General features: G+C 43.4%; 1 protein-coding gene across 2 annotated transcripts in view; it reads left to right on the forward strand.

The window, feature by feature from the left end:
- Positions 1 to 4975: 4975 nt before the first annotated feature.
- The window catches only part of Scrn1 (secernin 1), a 62375-nt gene continuing 54361 nt past the window's right edge, over positions 4976 to 12989 (forward strand). Inside the window, exon 1 of one of the 2 annotated variants that reach the window (XM_021647965.2) lies at positions 4976 to 5252. The gene's annotated coding sequence lies outside the window, so the exon portion shown is untranslated. Of the gene's footprint in view, positions 5253 to 5315; positions 5455 to 12989 lie in introns of those variants that run through there. The other variant, XM_060379983.1, reaches the window with a different exon arrangement.

Genomic DNA, 12989 nt, shown 5'->3' on the forward strand with positions numbered 1-12989 from the left:
TATATGCCAGCAGAAGAGGGTAAAACTCCAAATCTGATTTGAAGTTTAACCGGGTTTTGATCATTGGAAGACCAGGCCTTAACAACAACCCTTAAAAATATCTGCACGATCGGCTAAACTCATGAATGACTCCTGTGGTTTGAAGGAGACTTCTGCAGGTTCATGCATTTTAACACTTGGTCCCCAGCTGGTGGCGCTGTGTGGGGGTCTGTGGAACCTTTAGTAGGTGGGGCCATGCTGGAGGCAGTACGTTTACTGAGGATGTGCCAGCATACAGCATGGCTTTCTAGATAGGAGATTTCTGTAGCTGAGCGATCTTGGGCTGTAAACATCAGGAAGGGAGAAATTGAAGCTGCTAGTTTTTGTTTACACACTGGCTGGTGAACACAGGTGTGTGGACCAGAAGAAGGAGCCTGACCCGTATGGGGAGAGGCTTTACCAACGTCCCCTGGGTGGGAGGCGTTGGTCCATGTCATGGCTGTGCCTATGTCATCCATACACGTTCAGTCAGGACTTTACTTACTCAGGGCTTCTGAGAGTGGGTTCTGAGAGTTTAGGGCTTTACCCCACTTCTTTGCTCTCTCTGCTTCCTGCATGTAGAGGAAGATGCGATCCCTCAGTTTCCTGAGAAATCCGCTGTCATGCCTCCTGCCATTATGAACTGTCGTTCTGAAACCCCAAGGTCAGATAAAGTCTTCCTTACATTGCTTTTGGTCATAGTGTTTTGTCACAGCAACAAACAGAAACTGATACAACTCCTGAAGATGAAGCAGTTGTAGGTGTGTTTTTAAAACGAGGTCCAGAGTATTTATAAGCTGTATTTCACTTACATTATAAGCTATATTTGCTCATAAATTATGAACTATTACTTAAAACATGCTGCATTGCCCAATGCAATTTACACCTAAAAGGCTTGATGGGTTATTTAAGTCCTAAATGTAATTAAAAATAAAGTTTAACAAGAAACACTTTGTGTTCCCTGTATTTAGTGTGCACCGTGATTCTGTAAATTGCCTTAAGGGCATCCTGAAGGTCTGTTACTATGGTAACCTCCTAAGCATGGTGGTGATAGGATGAAGATGGTGGCTGATGAATCTTGTCTGGTGCAGATCTTTCTCGTCTTTCCCTGGCTCCACTGTCAGCTCCTTTTGAGTCCCCTAAGCGTACTCACAGTGCAATTGTGAGGCTTTCTTGCCTGCACCTAAGTGCTGCCTTCACACTTAATCGTCTAGCTCATCCCCGTGAGAGCTGAGCAGTAATGGGTCTATTTTTTCCCTCTCTTCTATTTATACATAAGGGAAGCATTGAGAAGGAAGGACCGCCCCCCCCACCATGCATTATACTGAGTGTGTTTCTAACTTGCCTGCATTTCAGAGCCCTGAAAATCAGCATAGTGTTTTTAGTTTAGTTTGTTTGTTTGTTTGTTTTTTGATAAGAAAAGGTCAAATCACGAGGGATCATGTTTTAAATAGTCTGTTTGGGTTCTCTTTATTTATGACCATTCTTTAAACTTGTTAACATTTCTGAGTATACTGGATCAAATGTACTTGTCTGTTTATAACCTTTATGCTTCCGAAATAGCACATACAATAAATATGTGCACACATAGACAGTTTCTGTGTCCTCAGGCAAAATCTGTGGATTCAAATAAACATGAGTATTCTGTCTGATTCTTTTTATATCACCTATTCCTTTCATATTATGTGTTTTCTTTTAAATTCCTAAATTCATTCCTAATATTCTAATAATGGCTTTAAAGGACTTATATGCTAACCTCATAGTTTCTTTCAGTTTTAGTCTGTTTTATTAATTGGTATGTTTTCTCTTTGTTTTATGATTTATTATTTTTTCTTTTTTTATTAATTAATTCAATTTACATCTTAGTCATGGGCCCCTCCCTTCTCTGCTCCCAGTTTCACCCTCCCTCCCATATCCCATCTCCCCTATTCTGGGAACCCCCCTACACAGACACCTCAGCTTATCTATTAACATGAGGACTAAGTTAATCTTCCTCCCCTGTGGCCTGGTAAGAAAGTCTCATCAGGGGAAGTGATAAAAAAGCAGGCAACAGAGTTCATGTCAGAGATATCCCCTACTCTCCTAACTAGTGTGCCCATATGAAGCCTAAGATACCCATCAGACTTATCTTCTTGGGGTCTGTGCATTTGTATTATGTCTATCCTGTACTGTATGACTAAAATCACATATTAGTGAGTATATGCCATGTTTTGTGTTGAATTTTATGTTGGGAGGTGCAGGACTTTATTTAGCTCTATGGATGCATTTCTCTTTCTAAACCATACTGCATAAAGATGGCAAGATTTTTCTCCTGTCCTTGAAATGCAGAGATTCATACCATTAGATTTATGCTTGAGACCCTGATCCACTCCCATTTCATTTCTGTGAATGGGGAGAAAAACTCCTTTTGTTTTTAGAGATGAGTATTCAGTTGCTCAATCACCATTAAATTATTCCCACCGAGATACTTTGCTATTGTGAAAAAATAAAAAAAAAATGCAAGTCTATTTGGGTATCACTTCATGTATTTATCCTATGTCAATACTGCTTTTCTCTTGGTCGGTGTAGCTCTATCGTGAGTCTTAAAATAAGGGAGCTTAAGTCTTCTAACTTTGTTTTTTTTTTTTTTTTCAAAACTGTTTTGCGCGCTCAAGGCACCTTAGACTTCCCAATGAATTTCAGAATCTGCTTGTCAGTTTCTATTTTTAAAATGTTGACTGGCATTAAGTTTAATATCTAGATGATTTTGGAGAAATTTTTCATCATAAGTTGAGTTTCCTAATATATGAAAATATTCATGTATTTAGGTTATCTTTAAAAATTTTCCCAGACTTTTATAGTGGGGAAGAGAGTGTAGGAAAAGTTAGACATTGTTAGGTTTATTCCCAAATAATTTATTTTCATTTCACTGCTTATCAATAAAACCAGAAGTGTGCCCATGGCTTTTCTCTAACGGGGATTTTATGACTGTCCCCTGTGACAATGTATGAAGGCCAGAATCTCCACTGTACCCCTGGAGTACAGTGGAGAAGAAAAAAAACCTTCACCTGCTTCTGTGGAATGAAGCAGGAACACAGAGCACTGCTATTTACTGGCCCTCAAGCCTCTGCGTGTGCTGGATAGACTATAATTGACCATGTAACAATTGTATGTTATTTAAGAGAGTTTTTCCTTGTAGGCTAGCTCACAGAACCCTTGTAATTTACACACAGCTAGACTCCACATGACTGACAGAGGCCAGTGATTAAAGCCCTAACTGATAGTTCTGGATGTTTTTTGTTTCTGTTAGACTGTTCTGTTCCTTGTTTCTATTTGTGTGACTTGAGTGGCAGCAGAGTCTGTCCTGTACAAAGGCAAGAAAAAATATCTTATTGATGCCTAATAAGTGCTACAAGCTCCATGGAAGAAGCTTCTTTATGCAAACCCTGGAGATAAGGGAGACATTTTAAAACCGCAGCTGTCAGACTTTAATGCACAAGGAAAACCAGAAAGTTTGACAGAATGCAAGTTTCTTGGACTCAGCCCTGGAGACTGACTTCAGTGGATATGGGTGGAGCCCCAGGTTAAGCTCTTTTGGGGAGTCTAAGTTGATTAACCACATTTGCTAGGCTAGGGTTCCTTGTTTGGAGTAAATAAACAATAAGGCACCTTATTAAAAAGTCTATGAACCAACCGTTTATTCTACAGAATGTACTCTCATTACCTCATCCTTCTCCCACTCACCCACCTGACGAGCTACAAGTACACACAGATTTAAGAGACATGGTAAAAATCTCCTTTCTTAGCAGCCAGTCACCCAGTGTTCCTCCCTTGTGTAATCTCCTGTTACAATTTCTTAGGATTCTTTCCAAGGTAGTCTATGCATTTGCAAAGGAAAGTGCAAATATATGTATTTATGTACACATATGTATATGTATACACACACACATATATATTATTTTCTACACACACAGTGCTGTATCTAACTTATCCCCATTTTAGCCTTATGCTTGGTGTAGGTTGGAAGTCTTGTTTCAGGACACAGACATTGATGTCATCTTTAAAATATTCTGGATAGCATTCCATGATATTTATAGGCCGAATTTCATTACATCTTTTAATTTAGTTTTAGGAGAAGTTTTTACTATGTAGCCTTGGCTAGCCTCCAGCTGGCCCTGCTACCTCGGCCTCCCTAAATATGGGATAGGTGTGTCCCAGCTCACTGAAGTTTAGTTCGAATCGATGCTAGCACGGATAACGTGGTCACGGAAGACCTCCTGCTCATTTCATACCCGTGTCCTTCCCTCTGTGGGATAAATTCCAAAAGTGGAATCAGGTGAAAGTCTACACCTGTTCCTGTTTTGAGAGACACTGCCAACCCCTCCTCCCCCACAGAGGCTACAACACTTTGATTTGTGTTCATCTGATAACTGGAAAATGCTTGCAAGTCTTCTCCTGCCGGTGGCTGCTACTACCTTTATTTCCAAGTTTGTTATGATCTTTTCTTATCAATCTATACAAGATAGATTGGGTCTCAGCCCCAGATGCACTCTCAATAACCTTGAGGTGGACATCATCCTCTCCCCACCCCCACAAAAGTTGATTAACCTTGGTGTGGAATCTCAGCTTTGTTACTTGCTGTGTGACCTTGGCCCACAAAGTGTGAATAGTCTGGCTCATGAGCAGATCCGTTAAAATCAAGGACCGACTTGGACACGTGAGTCAACCAGATGCAGAATGCAAATCTCTGCAGGGAATTCTTACCCAGGCGCCAAGACCCTGACCAGCAACCAAAACACTAGGGTCAGTAAAACATTGCCAGGAGGAAGCTGGGCCTGGCTCCTTAAAGCTCTAGTTTTCCCCTTTGAGAGGACTGCAACCAAGAAATAAAAATCTAGAAAAGAGAGAGGCACTTTCTGATTGAGTCCCGCCCCCTCTGCTGCTCTCCGGGCTCCGTGTGCCCTCCTCTCCCTGGCAGGGCGGGCTCTGCGGCCTCAGCGCTCTAACACAGTCGGGTCTTGGGGCTCCGAGCGAAGGGAGGCGGAGGGTGGGCCTGTGGTCACGTGACCCAGCCAGCTGTTAGCAGGGGGCCGGAGAGCCGGGAGTCTAGGGAACCCGAGCGTCGGCTAGTCGCCTGCGCTATTGCCGCCGCAGCCCCTGATGCGGACGCTGTAACCCGGCCTCCGCAGCGCCCCCAGCTCGGCAGTCCAGCATCAGCAGCACCGCAGGAGCCGGCGGAGCTCGCTGCTTGGCAGGTGAGCCTTAGGCTTCGCGGGGAGTGCGGGGCGCGGGCGGGCAGCAGCCTTCCCTCCCCGGGCAGTCACCACATTTCCCATTGCTGTCCTACGGCCGGGTCGCCTCCCCTCCCGAGTGCGGGCCGGGGGAGGGGAGACCAGAGGAGAGGGGGCCTGGGCCGGGCGTGACTCAAGACTTCGGGCCGGAAGCTCCTGCAGCCTGGTGAGAACGTGCACCTGCTCTCCACCCCGCAGCCTCCTTCGGCCTTACGACCTCCGGGCTGCTTTTCCCGGGCGCCGAGTTGTAACGGCCGGGAAGTGTCCCCGAGCTTCTCCGGGCGGCTCCCGTGCTTCCAGGCTGGCGGGCGCTGCTAACAGAGACAGCCTGGCTCCTTTCCCTGCGGCGCTGTCCTGGGCTGCCCCCGCAGAGCCCTGGGGTCTGCAGTCACCCCAAAGGGCCAGTGCGCTGGGACCAGACATTGCTTCGCCCCTGGCCTCACCCCTGCGTTGGAATGGGGGTGCGGTTATGGCAGCTGCCTGGACCCTTGCTAGCAGTCCATCTCGGTTTACCGTCATCTCCTCGCTTTTTTATCTTTCTGTCCCTGCATGATTATTTAGCAACCACATTTTGAGGTCTGCGGGGTGAGCAGGACACTGGAGAGAATCGTTTAGAATTCAGGAATAAAAATGTGATCACACATTTGCATTTAAGGCAACTTGCTGTTTTCTGTCTCCCAAGCTGACCCGGTAGGGTTCTGTTAAATAGTGTTTTTTTAAATAGTGTTTTTTTTTTCCCTGTGCAATTGTAGCTTGTTAAGTGCCTCTTGCTGGTGTGTGTTGTGTGTATGTGTGTGTACTGTGCTTTACGCCTGCCTAAAAGATGCATCACTTGCTGAGGAAACCTATGCTAATTCAAAATGGCAGCATGAAAAATCAGGTCAGGCGGAACCCTAGCAGACCATAAGCAACGGCGGCGGCCCCCGACTTGTGCTGCGGAGGGAATCAGCAGGAGGAAAGGCTTCTCTGGTTATAGGCCTGGAGTGTTCTTTGAGCGTGTTAAATCTGAGCAAAGCTGCAGTGCTGGGGTGGGGTGGGGGGAGCAAATGGGAAGTTTGGGGAGCTGCAGCTGTTTCCCCTAACTTGTCAGAAGCTGATACAAAACCTAACCGAAACTCTAATTGGCTCTGATTTTCTTTTAGGCTCATTTAAAAGTCAGCTGAGCTGCTTACAACTGTGCACAGCTTACATATTTGTATCCGCAAGTGGCTCCTTTAAAGGATGGCTTTACAGTGTAAATATTATCTGAGAACACTACGCATACGAATCCAAACGAGTTTCCTTTGGAGGGCTGACTTGGCACTGCAGCACCCAGGAACCAGGATTGCAATTCTTGAAAGGCGACTCATTTCAGGATTTTTTTTTTTTTTTTTTTTTCTGATAAAACAGCTTTTCTTTGGCTTTTCACTGCACGGCTGCCAGCCATCTTGTCTTTTAGGAAAGAGGAAGTGCATGAGGAAGCAGGTGACTTGGGGATAATGAACAGGAGGATGATTCCTGAGGGCTAGGGGCTGCAGAGCTTGGGGGATACTGAGCAAGCTTGCCACCAATGGCAGAGAGGCTGAATTGCCCGGTGAACAGGCAGCTGAAGCCGTGCCTCACTGCAGACTGAGGGCTTCCAGTAGCTTTCCTGTTCAGAGTTACACACCACCTTTCAAAGCCTGAAGGGGAGGTTTGTCCTAAACATGTAAGCAAAGGAAAGCAAACTGTAACAAACTAAAAATTCAGGTGTTTAAGGGACTATGCCTCCCCCTCCCCACACCCCCTCTGGAGACCACTCTTGCCCGTTTAGCTTCATGATGGTGTCCACCTTAGGCTCAGCTCACCATTTTCAGTGATGACACTGCATCCCTATGTAAGAATCACGACTTTAGGTGTGACCAGACCTTTGAAGTGAGAAATGGATCTTCTGAAAAACTGGGTAGCTTGCTTTGTGTTGGTGGACAGTTTTTAGATGAATTTCTCTTGCCAAGAAACAGAAGTGGGCTAGGCTTCTCCTTTTGTGCAGAGAGAAATGACAAGCCTGTTTGAAAATAACACTAGAGCTCTTCTGAAGCTGGGGTTTTTCTGTAACTTGAATTTTAGTTGTAAATCAGTGACCTCAGGTCTGCGAAAGCAGAACTGGGGCCTCGGTGTGGGTTAGTGTCCTACAGGGTGGTGAGGGGTTGGAAATTCTGACATTCTGCTTTCACAGCCAGTTACCACAGAGAAGAGGGTAGCAGGAGATGGGGAACGGAGTAGCTCGCAACTGTGGGGTAGACAGGAGCCAGGTATATAGAGGGACCCTTGTGTAGAGAATGGTGCTACCTACATTGGGCTAATATCATCTCACGTCAATTAATTTAATCAAAGCATTCCCCCACAGATATGCTCACAGGCCAACCTTATTCCTCCATGTGACTTTTTTCCCAGCTGATACTAGCTTATGTCAAGTTGACAAGTCCATCTTGCCCATCACAAACTGTTACTGAGCTATGCCCCAGTCCTTGAGACTTTTTGAAATAAAGTAGCAGACTACACAGTGACCTTTACATTGGAGCCCCTGGGATGGCTATTGGCAGATGGTTATGGTAGTTAGCAAAGATGGACTGTCAATGCTCCTGTGTAGTCCTAAGTCTAACCTGCCCATCCCGGTGTGGCTGTGTTCACAAGAGGGGAAGGCAGCCCGGTGCAGAAAGAGACCTGACTGCAAGTTGGTGTCCTGGGTTCTAGCACTGCCTCTGCTCTACTCAGGCTTACTCCTTGAACAAGGAACTCATTTCCTGTTTTGTCTGCTTTGAAAAAACAAAAACAAACAAACAAACAAACAAAAAAACCAAGAATGTATCAACTTCATGTTGACTGCTCTTGCTGATTGCCTGAGTGTTGACTGTTTCATTCTTGTGCTTGCTACTACATACAAGGCTGTGGTTAAAGTGTGCAGTCTGTAATGCAGACTGCACCTAAGGCCTACGCAACTTAGAGGACTGTTTCTGCCATCTTGCCTGGTGCCTTTTGATTCTTCCCTGTTCTTGTCCCCCGTGTTGTACAACTAGAGGATGGTGGCACAATAAACGAGCTTATAGACAGAAAGCTGCAAGCACAGCACTGAACACTGGGCCTACTTTTTCCTTTAGTCCAGTGATCTGGATAGTGGTGGGAGCCAATGAAACTATAGTCAAGTAAATACAGTAATTTATACTGTAGTGTATGTAGATTGATGGTTTATCCAAGGTGTGATTTTTTTTAGTTTTAAATTACAATTAAGTAAATTAGATTTGACAAAATTATTGTTACTGTCCCCGCTCCCTTGTCAAGACTGAATATTACCAAATTTTAAAAACTTTGTAACCTTTTATATTAAAATGTTCCCTTATTTTGGTTATAGTTCTTCAGTTATGAGTACAGTTGAATATTTTTTTAGTACATATCTTGTGTTTGTTGATCTGGTATTTCTAGACTTTGCATATTTTCTTTTTAGAAGTGGGTTTTTCTTATTGATTGATAATAATTCTTTATACATTGGGAAAGTTAACTTCTTTGATGGATGTTACAAATGTGCTTCCCAGAATTATATCTTAAATGTGTTGCCATGTGAATAAGTCTGTAATATTTTCTCATTTCCTATTGGTTTTATTTATGGGTTTTTTGTTTTTTTTTTGCTTGTTTCCTGCGATGGTTAGTTTTAATAGTCAATTTGACATAGCCTAGAATCAGCTGGGATGAGAGCCTTGGTGAAGGATAGTCTAGATTAGGTTGCCTGGGACGACCCAGCCCATTGGGGGTGGCGCCATTCCCTAGGCATGGGTTTGAACTATGTAAGAGTGGAAAAATTAAGCTGAGTTCTAGGCATACATGGGATCTACCTGTGACTCCCTGCTTCAAGTTCCTGCCTTCCCTTCCCCATGTGATGGACTATAACCTAGAACTATAGGTGGAATATAAACCCTTTCCCTCTTAAAGTTGCTTTTGTCAGAGTATTTTTTTTTTTGTCACAGCCACCGAGGTGAAACACTTAGTAGGCTTTTCCTTCTTTAGTGTTGTTTTAAAAATGCATCCAGATCAGGTGTTTCATAATTTTTATGATTTTGCAAAACAGTTTTAAAACTTGAATTTTAGTAATTTAATTTAGATAGAAGCAAGTTGGGGGCCTGGGCAGATTTATTCTTTGTTTTCACAGCCCACAGAGTAAATGATATCAGAACATCTAACACATCCTTTACCTCAGTTTCAAACAGACCTCATCACCACATATGGCCTCATTGCAGGACCCTCCATTGTGTTCTGTTTTGTGTCAATGTCAAACCGTCTTAATACCATAAGAATATAGTTCAATATCACATGGTCTCCCCTTTCTTTTGTAGAATTTGGGGGTGAGCTGGAATTGGAACAAACTCCACCACTGAGCACTGAGCCCTCATGCCCTCATGATCATTTTGGACACACATTCTCTTAAAGCCCTGTTTACATGTTGATTGATGCCACATTGAATCCATAGATTCATTTAGGGAGGATTAATAGCTCTGAGTAACACAAGATGCTTATAGCAAAGAACTGGGACATACCCTGCCCTTCAGAGCTTCTCCTCTGTCCACATAAAATCTTACAATTTTGTTCATCTCTGAGGTCAGTCAGGCACAGCCTAACACTTTAGCTTCCCTCCTTCCCTCCCTCTATTCCTCCCTCCCTCCCTCCTTCCGGTCCTCCCTCCTCCTTTCCTCCCTCCCTCTTATCCTCTGAGCCAGGGGCTCTTAGCCATGGTTTTGAAGTTCCTGTTGGTGGCATCACCAAGGCCTCATGCTCCCATTCCCTCTGTAGCAGGTGGGATTCCAAGAAGGTAAGAAGTCATCATGTGTTAATCATATCTGCCTGTCTCCATTCCCCTGCATCACGCCCCAACATCACTCAGGCTGTGGGAATTTTTAGTCTTCCAGTCAGGATGACAAGATGATAGCTGAGATGGCTTCCTCCACAGCCCCCCACCCCCGCCAACCCCCTTCCCCAAGCCTCGGAGAGGGAGTTTGAGGTGATTGCTCTGTTCTTGCTGATTGTACTCTTAACCTGAATCTCCCTGTACCTCTGCTCACTGTGGTGAGGCAGGGATTTGGTCATTGTTGAAATTAGGTTACTACCTTCCTCTCTGGTCACACATAGTACACCCCTTCTTCGGAAGACAAAGACCTTGAGAACACCTCAGCATCATTTCCCCTGAGCTGAGTGGTTAGATGCTCAAAATACACGTTGGCAATTTACCTGGCTGAAAATTCCTAATTAAAATGTAATATATGTTCTTGAGGCCCTCATGTGCTTTTTGATTATACTCAGTTGTGACCTGGTGACCTGAAATATTTAATGGAATATCTTAAAGTGTTCTTACTTACTGAAGTAATCAGATTTTAAAAAATCGAAGTGCCAATAAAGGAAGATGACCTCACTATAGAAGAAGGTCAAGACAGCATGACCAGATAGAATGAAATTTAAGGTTTCTATTTCTGTTACATCTTTATGCTCAACTCTGAGTTACATTCTAATCCATCCAGGTCCCTTTCTGTCTGTCTGTGTGTCTATCTATGTACATATTTGCCATCATATATACTTGTACTTATACGCATGTGTGTGTACACATGTGTATTTGTATACACATAATGCTAACATATACACATGTAGTATATAGGTTACATTAGCAATTGGAAAAAATGCTAATGGTAAAGGCCAATAAATAGCTCCAGCACTAATGTGTAATCACAAAAAGTTTTAAACTTTATTTTGCTGGTTGTAAAATAATCTCATTTCACACCATAAAGATTTGTGTTTATAGAGTAATTATATTATTTTATTTCTTCAGTAGAAAGTGGATATGTAAGCCATTAGCTTTACACTGAGAGGTAAATTATGAGCTTCCACTTTAACAATGACGGGGCGGGGGTTCTGTTCAAGCCCCAGTTTACAGAGTTACAGGTACATTTCAGATCACATTAATGGCAAGAGATTAGAATAGACAGTGCATGGTGTAGATGGAGAGAGAGACAGATGGTGGCATAGGAAGGTCATGATTCAAAGCCATCTGCCAAATTAGTGGACACAGTGACAGCACTGCTGGAAATGAGATCAGAGGGGATGAAAGGGCCCTGGAGGCGGCCTTCGTGCTTGCTTGCAGTGTTTCGTGTGGAACAGGCTCTTGGAAATGACCACAGGCCTATGCTCTTTCAAACACGCTTTTCCTTCTTTAGCTCCAGGGACTCTGTTCTCAGGGCAATCTTTTTCTTAATGGGTTTTTATTTTAAATGATCTGCATATGGCTGTACAAGGTTGACTGTTTGTGTTAATTTAAAGGTACGATCTAATAATGTTTGTTATTATCTTTATAATTATTATGGCAATATTATCTAACCCGCTACAACAATCAATGAAGACACAGACACCCGATAGGTTTTAAAACAGCCTTACTTTAAAAGGCAGTCAGATATATTAACCCTCTAGACTACCTTTACCTTCCAAGCCCCTTCCCACCCATAATTCTATAAACACTTGCATATTTTCTCATCTGGGCTGCTTCCTCCATCCATGCCAGCTATGTGCTTCTCCCATGCTAACCCATGCTGGCTCTCTCCTGCCTTCCTCCTCTTCCTGTTTTGTTCATTCTGTCCCCAAAGCCCTCAGACCTTAGCCACACCTACCTCTTCTACCCTGCCCAGGTATAGGCCTTTTAGTCAGCCAATTGGGGAACACTCCTTCTCATCACTTGGTTACAGGAGCTAGTTCAACATTAAAACAATACCCATGACAGGGTACTGAAGTCGTTTGAACACATAACACCAGACCATTCCCCAACAGTTGATGTCATGGCTCATATTACATGTGAAGAACTTAATATATGCAAGCACAGAATCTGGCATGTGGGTTTGTCTGGCTTTCTAAAACAGCCTTAATGTAGATATGAAGGTGGTTACCCTGACACTATCTCTCACCCATGTCATTGACATCTTCCATTCTTTCCCTCTCTTTCCCTTCATTTCCCTTCCTTCCCCATTCCCTTTGAAAGATGGGAAGTTACTTTCCAACCTGCCGTGTATAAGAAAACATCTTCCTTACAATAAACTTGATCTGACCATATTTCCCCAATCTCTCTGGCCTGGATCTTACCTAAGTTGTTTGTCCACTCCTTCCCAAATTAAAAAAAAAAAAAAAAAGTTGTATTCACTTTATTTCTCTTCCCTTCACTTCAGAAGCCATTAAAATATTATTTATTTTTGTTTGTGTATTATTATTTATTTTTATTTATTATAAATAATATAATATATTTGTTTGAATATTTGCCTGTATGCATGTCCTGTGCAGTGTCGTCAGAGACTAGAGCAGGGCAAAGGATTGCCTGGAGCTGGAGTCACTGACCTTTGTGAGCCTCTGTGGGTGCTGGGAACTGAACAGAGCCCTCAGGAAGAGCAGCAATGCTCCTGATTGCCCACCAGCTGCCATCAGAGCCTCTGTCCCATCCCAGGGCCACAGCTATTGGCTGCAGCAAATTGAATGACAAATTATTTTGGTTGCAACTGTTGCATTTCAAACCTTGGTGGTTATGTATTTTTCACAGTCATGTGGAAAAATTGGAAAATTGCATAGAAACATAGAAAATATGTATAGAGTGTTGTCTACAGCCATGTGAACTGTGGACCACTTCACACCGCTCTTCAACATCCTTTACCTTCCCTTAGGATTTTTCAG

This window comes from Meriones unguiculatus, chromosome 3, assembly GCF_030254825.1.
Source record: "Meriones unguiculatus strain TT.TT164.6M chromosome 3, Bangor_MerUng_6.1, whole genome shotgun sequence".
NCBI classification, from domain to species: Eukaryota; Metazoa; Chordata; class Mammalia; order Rodentia; family Muridae; genus Meriones; species Meriones unguiculatus.